Raw genomic sequence first — 11,265 nt, 5'->3', positions numbered from 1 at the left:
TCGTGACAATGTACACCTTCTCTGTAGTTTGCATTTAGGAGGGACATGCTGAACCTAGCCCACATCCACCCATCCAGCGTATCACCACTGCCTCACTCCCAGTAACGGTATGGAGTCCCGCCGTGCACCCAGTGCAAACTCCATTCATACATTTGACTTCCTTTTACTCTTCCATACCTGTGCACAGGCAGGGCCGGACTGGGAATAAAATCCAGGCCTAGAAAAAGTTTCATACCAGCCCCATAGCATTATTAAAGCAGCGCAACATCATAACGTCAGTATTTTCTTGTTCATAAAAGGGAAAACCATACATTTTAAAGCACATTTGAAGAGTGTATTATATATAGATAAGACAGATATAAAATCACATAGGGCATTATATATATATATATATATATATATATAGACAGCCGTCCAGGTGGCACAGAACAAAAATCACCTGACTCTACCCAAATATATAGGCTCTCCCAGCAGGCCAAGGGATTCAAGAAAACCCCTGCTCATTGGCTGAGATACCCATATACCTATAATCTGACCTTGGGTTGCCCTTCTCATATCTAGTACCACCAAGTACCCAGCCCCCTACTGGTAGAAGAGAAAAGTACAACAAGTCCAAACTTAGGGAGAAATCAATAGATCTCTATCAATTAACCAGGATAACTACTTCTGGCAAGTAAATTTGTGAGAGTTCCCTGCCGAAACTACGGGGTGCTACATAAAAAAGCCTGAAAATTAAAAGAAAAAAAGTTTTTCTTCGTTTCTGTCAGTAAGTTTTGAAAATAAGTAATTTTTCTCCTTCACTAATGTGCACTGATAAGGTAAACATCCCTTGTAATAGAAATAGGGCATGACAGGTCCTCTTTATGGAGAAATCTGGGGTCTATAATTTCCCACATTTCTCCTCTGTGCTGGAAAGCCTGAGATTAAAACAAAAAACAAAAAAACAAAACAAAAAAAAAAAACATCTCAGGCTTCCCAGCAAAACCCCCCCCCCAAAAATGCTCACATCTGCCCGCACTCCGAGGGTCATAGAGCTGGCCCGGGGTCTATCTGGTCCCCGGCCAGCTCTATGGTAAACCGGTGCCATCAGCAGTTTCATTCTCTGGCTCACTGTTTGCACGGGTGAGCTGGGAGAAGCACCGGAGGGGCGGTGGGAGGAATCAAGCAGCTAAACAGCCTCTATGATGACTTTTACTTTTTAGGGAATCACCAGCTAAAAAAAAAAAAAAAAAGACATCCGAATGATGCCTGCAGCTTTACCCATCAGTGGCGGCGCATCCATAATCCATGGCCGCCGCTGGCACCCCCTATTTAGGTGCCCGGAGCCTTTTTGGGTGCTGGGTGCCTGAACTACAGTGGCGGGGGGGGGGGTGTTTTTGAAGCACCTGATTAGAGCCATAGGCTCTAATAGGCTTCAAAATATGTGACCTGCAAGCGTCCACCCAGGTGTCTTAGCAAAGCAAATGAATATTCGCTTTCCTAATGCTGAACCGCCTCTCCGCCTCGGGTCTGTCACCTGATAGGCATCCAACCACAGCGCCTGGCATTTTAGCCAATCAGGTGGAGAAGACGCTATCATTGGTGTCAGTGGGAGGAATAGTGCCCCACTATAAGGTTAAGAACTTTCTTTTGATCTTTTGCTTAAAAAAAAAAAAAAAAAAGTTATATTCACATGACCTGAGAACTGGAAGTGAGGTCATGATGTCCCTCCAGTCCTCCAAGGGCATAGAGATGAGCAGTGGCCATCTTGCCATCGCTTATCTCTATGGCAAGCCATTGCCGGTACCAGATGGGTTCCTGGGTTCAGCGATTGGCAATGCAAAGGGTAGAGGAGAGATTTGGGGTCTTTTAGCTTGGGGATTGGCTTTTGACCTTTGGCAGAAAAGGTGGCAACCCTAACCTGAGTGCATGTATGTATCTGTATATGTCTGAGTGTGTATGCATGTATATGATTATATATATATCTGAGTGTGTATGCATGTATATGATTATATATATCTGAGTGTGTATGCATGTATATGATTATATATATATCTGAGTGTGTATGCATGTATCTGATTATATATATCTGAGTGTGTATGCATGTATCTGATTATATATATCTGGGTGTGTATGCATGTATCTGATTATATATATATGAGTGTGTATGCATGTATATGATTATATATATATCTGAGTGTGTATGCATGTATCTGATTATATATATCTGAGTGTGTATGCATGTATCTGATTATATATATCTGGGTGTGTATGCATGTATCTGATTATATATATATGAGTGTGTATGCATGTATATGTTATATATATATATATGAGTGTGTATGCATGTATATGTTATATATATATATATATATATATATGAGTGTGTATGCATGTATCTGATTATATATATATCTGAGTGTGTATGCATGTATCTGATTATATATATCTGGGTGTGTATGCATGTATATGATTATATATATATGAGTGTGTATGCATGTATCTGATTATATATATCTGGGTGTGTATGCATGTATCTGATTATATATATATATATATATATATATATATGAGTGTGTATGCATGTATATGATTTTATATATATATATATATATATATATATATATCTGAGTTTGTGTATGCATGTATGTAAGTGTGTGTACATGTACTGTATGTAATTGAGTATATATATATATATATATAAAATCAGTATCTTTATGCATTTAAGTGTGTGTGTTTATGCATGTGATAAACTAAACATATTTATATAAAAACTGAAGGGGGGTTGGGACTTTAGATGAAGCAATTGTATAGTAGAGATAAACTGTAAATGAATAATATTTAAATATTTAATTGATAAGATTCATCTAGAATCATAAAGAATATAATTTATTTCAAATGTATATATAATGCACATAGAGCATGAACATAATGAGTAGAATAATACAGTCAAAACGACACATGATCAAAGTCAAATAAATAAATAAATAAAAAGGAGAAAATAATTAAAAAAATATATATATAAATGCTATGGCACAAAAATGCCACCGCGACAGACCCAAGACTGGCACGTGCACCCACAAGGTATATATAGGTCTATTGGCTAGTATAAAAACAATATCATGGAATATTAATAATAATTGGGTAGGGATCAATCCATATGGAATACAACTGTGTCATCAAGTGTAGCTCGACGCGTTTCGTGGATTTTTCCACTCGTCAGGAGCAGATGTACCAGAGATTCCTATAAAGGTATATAAGATATGTCAATGTTTAAAATAGAATTATACATGGTATTATATGTTAATAGATGGCTCAGCAAACACACTCACCAACCCAGACAGCGCACACAGCGCATGGTGACCGGCGCAGGGTAGGCCACGGATACATACCCACACCACGGGAGCTGAGGCGGCATAATATGGAGGTGCAACATCAGACGAACAGAGGATGTGTTCAATGTGGACAGACAATTTCGTATAGTCAGACGTGATGATATGTAATCAGTGGAACAAGAATATCGGGGAACAAAATATTATGCTAAAGTATGTGTATTGTGCATAACAAAGGCGTATCATGAATAAATTATTTATATAGTGAACCCAGTGTGACTTTACAAAGAGTAAAAAACATATTTATATATCTGAGTACATAATTATCCTCCATTGATGTGAACATCTGATAATTCATACAAATAATTACTAATAATTTCCCTATATACAGGCATACTATACCAGGAGACCTCCCCCCACCCCCGATATTACACTGGGAGGCTCCCCACAAAACATTACACACTACATATACACTATATTGTACATTACACACTACATATACACTATATTGTATATTACACACGCCTGCACTATATATAATATATTGTACATTACACACTACATATACACTATATTGTACATTACACATGCCTGCACTATATGTAATTGGCTACATCCACTGTTCACCACTGCACGCAGTGGCGGCTGGTGACGTTTTAGGATGGGGGGGCGCCAGACCTCGCCCTTCCTTTTTGACTCCTCCCACCTGGTGAAAATGGGCATGGTTTGCGTGAAATAGTGGGAGTGGCTCTAAGGTGGTGTGGTTAGCGTCTGAGATGAACGAGGGATGGAGGGAGAGGGACGAGAGGAATGAAGGGACAGCAGGGACAGATCCTACACAACAATAGAAATGTGTATTCTAGAAAGTTTAACAATCAGCAGATAAAGATACTCCAAACACCTGGTGTTAGCACTTCAATCATCCCACCACCATGATTGTTATGGTGTCAGGATGATTGAAGCGCATTATTTCTATTATTACATTGTAATATAAAATGATATCATTCAACTCACCATAATGCAGAATCAGTGGGAGCTATGAGCGTGTCACTAGCCTTGTCGCCTACAACCAGATGCCATCAGGCGTCCCCAGCAGAGTCCATCCTTACATCAGGTGCCCCCAGCGGAGTCCTTCCTTACATGCAGCCTGTCTCACATCAAATGCAGCCGCTGGCCCCCCAAATGCAGCCTCTGTCCCACAAAATGCAGCCTCTGTCTCACCAAAAGCAGCTTCTATCCCAGCCTCTGTCCCACCAAATGCAGCCTCTGCCCCCCCAAATGCAGCCTCTTCCCCCCCAATGCAGCCTGTGCCCCCCCAAATGCAGCCTCTGCCCCCCCAATGCAGCCTGTGTCCCCCCAAATGCAGCCTGTGTCCCCCCAAATCCAGCCTGCGTCCCATTAAATGCAGCCTGTGCCCCCCCAAATGCAGCCTGCCTGTGTCCCATTAAATGCAGCCTATTCCCTCCCCCCACATGGAGCCTGCCTGCATCCCATTAAATGCAGCCCATTCCCCCCCCCCATTACAGTCTGCCTGTGTCCCATTAAATGCAGCCTGTTCCATTCCCCCCAATGCAGCCTGCCTGTGTCCCATTAAATGCAGGCTGTGCCCCCCCCCCAATGCAGCCTGTATGTGTCCTATTAAATGCAGCCTGTGCCCCCCCCCCCCCAATGCAGCCTGCCTGTGTCCTATTAAATGCAGCCTGCATTGCCTGTCACTTCAAATCCCCCCCCCCCAAGCGGTACTTACCTTGCTGTTGTCCTCTCCTGCGGTGTCTCCTTCCACTGGCAGCGCTGATGGAGTGGCATACTTCCTGGTTCCTCTCCCAGGCGCAATGGGAGAGAGAGATAGGAAGTGACATCTAAATGAGGTCAGATGTCAATCAAATCTGAAGCGCCGAGTAGCTTCCGCCCAGCGCCTGTAGTATAAATTACTAGAAGCCCGCAAATGCAGCGCCACGTCTGCAATCTCGTGATTGCATAGACAGAAGAGCACTGTGTCTGGCATCCAAACACGGTGCACTTAAGGAACTTTCTTTGTATTTTTTTTCTTTTTTTAAAGGGCCAGTATTAAAAATATATTTTTTTTGTGGCTGCCTGGGGGGGGGGTTGCGCCACACTGACTGCACGTGCCACATTACTACCCCCCTAGGGCACACAGAGGTGTCCCAGGTATTTTATAAATAGAATAGTTATTCCTGCGCTCTAATGCAATATGAATAAATAATGGTCAATGGTGCTGCAATCACTGTATGGGCCAAACACTACCCCAAAAAAAATATGCAAAAACAATCAGGTGATGGCGTTGCGCTCCAATGTGAACTATGATAATATAAATACCCACTTACAACGTGGGCACGGATATGAAACAAAAAAATATTTGTACTCGGAGTCAACATGTGGATAGTATAGGAAAGGAACAAAGAGCAACAGAGAACATAGACCTGAAGTATGCCGGGGTCACATGGTAAGTATGCCTAAATAGGGGCAAACCCAAGTATGAAATGAAATGAAATGAAATAAAAAGAAAAGTGAATGGGTGGGTGGGACACGAGAGCCAGCGACTACGAGGGGAGGAGGCAAAGGAGGGCAGGCTTTATGCAGCTTGACTCCTCCTACAAACACAGGCTGACCTGCGGTCAGCCTTACACTTGTACTCGGAGTCAATCTGTGGATAGTATAGGAAAGGAACAAAGAGCAACAGAGAACATTGACCTGAAGTGTCCATGGGTCACATGGTCAGCATGCCTAAAAGGGGGAAAAAAATAACCACAGTAGGATGAAAGCTTAACAATCAGATTTATTACACACTGAATTAACGTATGACCTGCCAAAATTTACAAACGCTTGTGGTATCTCAAAAAATGGCACTGGGACATACCCAGAGAAACAAGATGACCTAAACCTACCCAAATACCAAATAATAAGGGCTGGGGTCCCCTAGCGCAAAGTCGCAGAAGCTACCCCTATCCTGAAAGAATAGCCAAAATATGTTTAAGGGTCCAGGCCCTGTTTGGCCAAACAAGGGGGTGGCAATGAAGTATGCATTTGGCTGCGGAGAGGGGAGGGCTAGGAAAGGCAACAGAGGACCATCCCAGGGTTTGACAAATGTAGTACTGACGAGCTGGTTTAGAACCAACATCGGGCACCACGCCTTGCCAGGCTCCAAGAACCTGATAACAGTGTCGACCCCCGATTGCTGCATCTAGCGAGCATGCAGATGTAACAGAAAAGGCTGGGATGCCAAACCAGTTGATTGGCCAAAAGTAAGCGAGACCTTGGGCCAGAAGCGCAACTCCCCTGGCCTCAGGAACCACAACAGGGCAGCTATAACGCTGCCTCCAGCACCAAGCTGGTAACCAACTCAAAAGGAGACCTGAGAGCATGTAAGATATGTCACGAAAAATATGACCCACAATGGGAAGACTGCTGAGCGCAGCAGGGGGGCTACTCTCATAGAGTGTGCAGAAAATAAAGAAAAGCCTGTTAGAGGCCTTCAACAAAAATGAAATGCTGAGTCTCAGCCAAATACGCCCTTAAAGTGCTGTAGGCTGATACGAGTTGGAAGAGGCAAAAAACAGAAAGCAAATAGGAACTGAATGAAAACCTCAGGACTAGGGAACCTTGCCCGGAAAGCCTGGAAAACATCCCAAGCAGTGTCATGAGCCAACCTGGTAATCAAAATAAAGACTAAATGATCAAGGCTGCTGCTTCAGCCAAATGGAAACCCAATCCATCGCAAATGCTGGAAACTGAAGAGAAGGCGTGATGCTGGCATCTGCACCCGAGACCTGGGCCTACTGGTACCAGCCTAGGCACCGAGAGGGTTCTGGAATCCACCACCAAAACCCCTGAGCCAGTAGCAGCTGCTGGGGCTGGCTGACTTACCAATAGTTCCATACTATAATGCCACTCCTGGCCTGACGTAGCTAGGAAATAAAAGGTAGTGTGGATTTGGGACAGGGAAGAAACCACAGTCTGCAGGGTAACCTGCTCCGCACTCGAGGCGCTAGGTAACAGTAACCAAAATAATTACCGAGCCAAAGCTGGGAAAGAAAACGCCCTGTGTTGAAATACTGCCAACAGAACAAAGAGTTGAAGCTAGCTATGTGTGAACAATGAAGCCTTGGGATGGTCTGGGTTCTGAGAGAGGGTGAGCTACCGAGCTCCGACCCCCCAGCTGGAGAAGGAGTGAAAGAAGCGAAGTCCCCCAATATGTGCTGCTTGAGACATGAGAAACGAGAGTAACACAGGAAAACAACAAAATGCATGAGAAAACGTAAACTGCATGAGAAACGTAAATTGCATGAGAAACATAAAATGGAAGAGAAACATAAAATGGAAGAGAAACATAAATTGCATGAGAAACATGAGATTTGTACGAAATATGTAAGCAGCGTAAGAACAGATGAGGAGACTTGCCACTGAACACGCCAATTAAAAACGATCACCTCAATCTGTTAAACCCATAGACATAGATAGTGATGGGTGACCTGCAGTGGAAGAACATAGACAACCCAGCTGTGTGAAAAGGACCAGAGAACATAACAGACAACCAGCTCATGACATAACAACACCCCTGGTACCTGACAAGTATGAGGGTGTGGGTGCAGAAATGACAAGACCAATAGCGCATGAATGTGAACCTAATGACAACACCACCCTACTATATGCAGTAAGCGAGCCCGAACAACCTGCCGTGCCAAGACAGGAAATTGAAAACGAACACTCAGGGTTAAGGTACCCACAGACCATGGTGGGTAGTAGTAAAGGTGTAACGTTGAACGTGCAGGTATGACGTATGGTATACAGGCGAGAAGATTGTGGGACAACAATCAATTAAAAACGAAACCTCAGCCCGTATAGAACTGTAGACGTGACAGATCCTGGATGTGAGCACTGGCATAATGGCATGGCAGTGAACTAAAGGCAATGACATGAAAAGGCATGTGACATGAAACGTAAGAAACACGGGAAACGTAAGAAAACACGGGAAATGTAAGAAACACTAAATTGCATGAGAAACCATGAATTGCATGAGAAACCATAAATTGCATGAGAACCGTAAATTGCATGAGAACCGTAAATTGCATGTATGAAGTACGGAATACAGGCGAGAAGCTAGTGGGACAATAATCAATTAAAAATTAAACCTCAGCCCGTATGGATCTGTAGACGTGACAGATCCTGGATGTGAGCACTAGCTAACAGAAATGCAGCGAACTAAAAGCATATGACATGAAACGTGAGAAACATGGGACACATAAGAACATGAGAAAAGTAAGAAAAAACATGAATTGGCATGAGAAAAAACAAGAGAAACGTAAAAACACGAGAAACGTAAAAACGTGAGAAATGTAAAAACGTAAGAGATGTAAAAACGCGGGAAACGTAAGAAACATGGGAAATGTAAGAAACATGGGAAACGCAAGAAACATGAGAAACGCAAGAAACATGAGAAATGCAAGAAACAGGAGAAATGCAAGAAACATGGGAAATGCAAGAAACATGGGAAACGTAAGAAACATGGGAAAAGCAAGAAACATGGGAAACATAAAAACATGGGAAACGCAAGAAACGTAAGAAAAATTAGAAACTTAGGAAACGCGGAAAATGTAAGAAAACCTAGAAAAACGTACGAAACATGGGAAACGTAAGAAACATATGAAATATGAGAAACATGAAAACATGGGAAACGTGAGAAACGTAAGAAATACGGGAAACGTAAGAAACACGAGAATTGGCATGAGAAACTGTAAACTGCATGAGAAACCAGAAACGTAAATTGCATGAGAAACGTAAATAACATGAGAGACGTAAATTGCATGATAAACTGTAACCTGCATCAGAAACCGTAAACTGCATGAGAGGCGTAAATTGCAGGAGATATAAATAGCATGAGAACCATAAATTGCCTGAGAAACCAAATACTGCATGAGAAACCGAAAATTGCACGAGAAACCGTAAATTGCACAAGAAACTGTAAATTGAATGAGAACGTAATTTGCCTGAGAACGTAAATTGCATGAGAACTGTAAATTACATGAGAACCGTAAATTGAATGAGAACCGTAAATTGCATGAGAACATAAATTGCGTGAGACCGTAAATTTACGAAAGAACATAAATTGCATGAGAACCGTAAATTGCATGTGAACCGTACACAAGAGCCTACGACCACGAGGGGAGGAGGCAAAGGAGGGCAGGCTTTATGCAGCCTGACTCCTCCTACAAATACAGGTTGACCTGCGGTCAGCCTTACACATATAGGTAAAATAATAAATGCCGTGATAAATAATGTGCAAAAAAACTGAAAATTGTATACTCACCTTTCGGTAATTTTCCTTTCCTGATAGGAAAATTATGGAAAGGTGAGTATACAATTTTCCATTTTCCTGATGCATCATGGCAGCACACACATTGGGAAATAACTCGCTACATGGGTGGGTGCTTTTCAAAAGATTTATTTACTCAAGTACAAGGTATGGATGAATTAGTTTGGATGATTGATCTCCCAAATTCAGCTGTAGTTAATTGAGCCGGGCCTATTCTGTAGTGTGCCATGAACGTGGTTTTTGAGGTCCAAGTTGCTGCCTTGCAAATAGTTTCTGGGGACACTCTACAGTATGCTGCCCAGGAGGTCGCTACTGCTCTTGTCGAGTGGGCTCTCAATCCCTCTGGTATTGGGAGAAGTTGAATTAAGTATGCTTTTCTTATGGTTCTAATCAGCCAAGATGCTATCGTTCTTGAGGATGCTGCCTGTCCTTTTTTTGCGCCATTTGGTTTGACTAGAAAGTGTTCCGTCTTTCTAAATGCACGAGTAACTTCTAGGTAGGTGGAGATGACTGATTTAAGGTCTAAGGGATGAGGATTCCCCTCGCTATTGAGAAAGACTGGAAGATTGATTTCCTAGTTGAAGTGAAAGGTAGACGCTACCTTGGGTACAAACTGATCCAAGGGTCTGAGGACAACTCTGTCTGGATAAAAAAACAGATGTGGTTCTTTAATTAGCAGGGCTTGCAGTTCCGAAACCCTCTTGGCTGACGTTATTGCCACCAAAAAAGATAACTTGAGTGTTAATTCCCATAGGGATACTGAATCTAGAATGGTTCCTTCGACAGAGCTTCTAACATGATTGATAGGTCCCAGGTCGGGAAGATTGGTTTGCTGGGGGGCCTAATTTTCAGACATGCTCTCTGGAATTGGATGATGAGAGGATTCAAGGCCCATTTAACTCCTGTCATTGCGGATAGAGCAGAGACTTGGACTTTTAAGGTGCTAGAGCTTAGCCCCTTCTCCAGGCCTAGTTAGACCTAGCAAGAACTCTAGAACCTGAGAAACTGAAGGGAATAGTGGATCTCAGAACTGCTGTTGAGCAAAAGTGGAGAGTTTTTCCCAGATTTTATTATATATGTTGTTAGTTGATTTTTTTTCTGGCTTGCTGTAGTGTGGATACTACTCTGAGCGAACACCCTTGATCTAACAGCCTCTCCCTTTCAATCTCCAAGCCGTTATATGTAGTCGTTCTGGAGATGGGTGTAGGAACTGTCCTTGCAAGAGCAAGTCCGGGTACAGTGGAAGTGGGAGTGGTTCTTCCGTGTTTAGTTGCAGGATGGTCGCAAACCATGGCCTCCTCAGCCAAAATGTCAATACTGGCACTACTGTGGATGTCGAGCTCCTCAATCTGGTAGAAATCTGGCTATTAGGGGTACCGGAGGAAAGATGTACCCTAGGTGAAATTCCCAAGGGTGGTGGAGACACTCGACCTGCCGCTGTTGGGTAGGCTGTTCTTGCTAGGAAGCGGGGACATTTGTTGTTCTCTGGCATTGCCGCTAAATCTATGTCTAGCGTTCCCCATCTGCGCATGAGAAAGGCAAAGGCTTGGTGACTGAGGGACCACTCGTTGTTTGACACAAATACTCGGCTCAAGTCTTCCGCGAGTTGGTTATGTGTCGCTG

At 43.0% G+C, this 11,265-nt stretch overlaps 1 long non-coding RNA gene across 1 annotated transcript; it reads right to left on the bottom strand.

Annotated features, from left to right (window-relative positions):
- Positions 1–2,847: 2,847 nt before the first annotated feature.
- LOC143961606 (uncharacterized) lies at positions 2,848–4,613 on the bottom strand. The gene is made up of 2 exons (XR_013270508.1): positions 3,312–4,613; positions 2,848–3,223 (listed from the first exon to the last, which is right to left on the bottom strand). It is a non-coding gene; the product is annotated as an uncharacterized LOC143961606 (long non-coding RNA).
- Positions 4,614–11,265: the final 6,652 nt, after the last annotated feature.

Source organism: Lithobates pipiens, unplaced genomic scaffold (genome assembly GCF_037356315.1).
Source record: "Lithobates pipiens isolate NorthernLeopardFrog02 unplaced genomic scaffold, aLitPip1_a1.2 Scaffold_8, whole genome shotgun sequence".
In the NCBI taxonomy this organism is placed as follows: Eukaryota; Metazoa; Chordata; class Amphibia; order Anura; family Ranidae; genus Lithobates; species Lithobates pipiens.
This window is presented reverse-complemented; position numbering and strand designations above follow the sequence as displayed.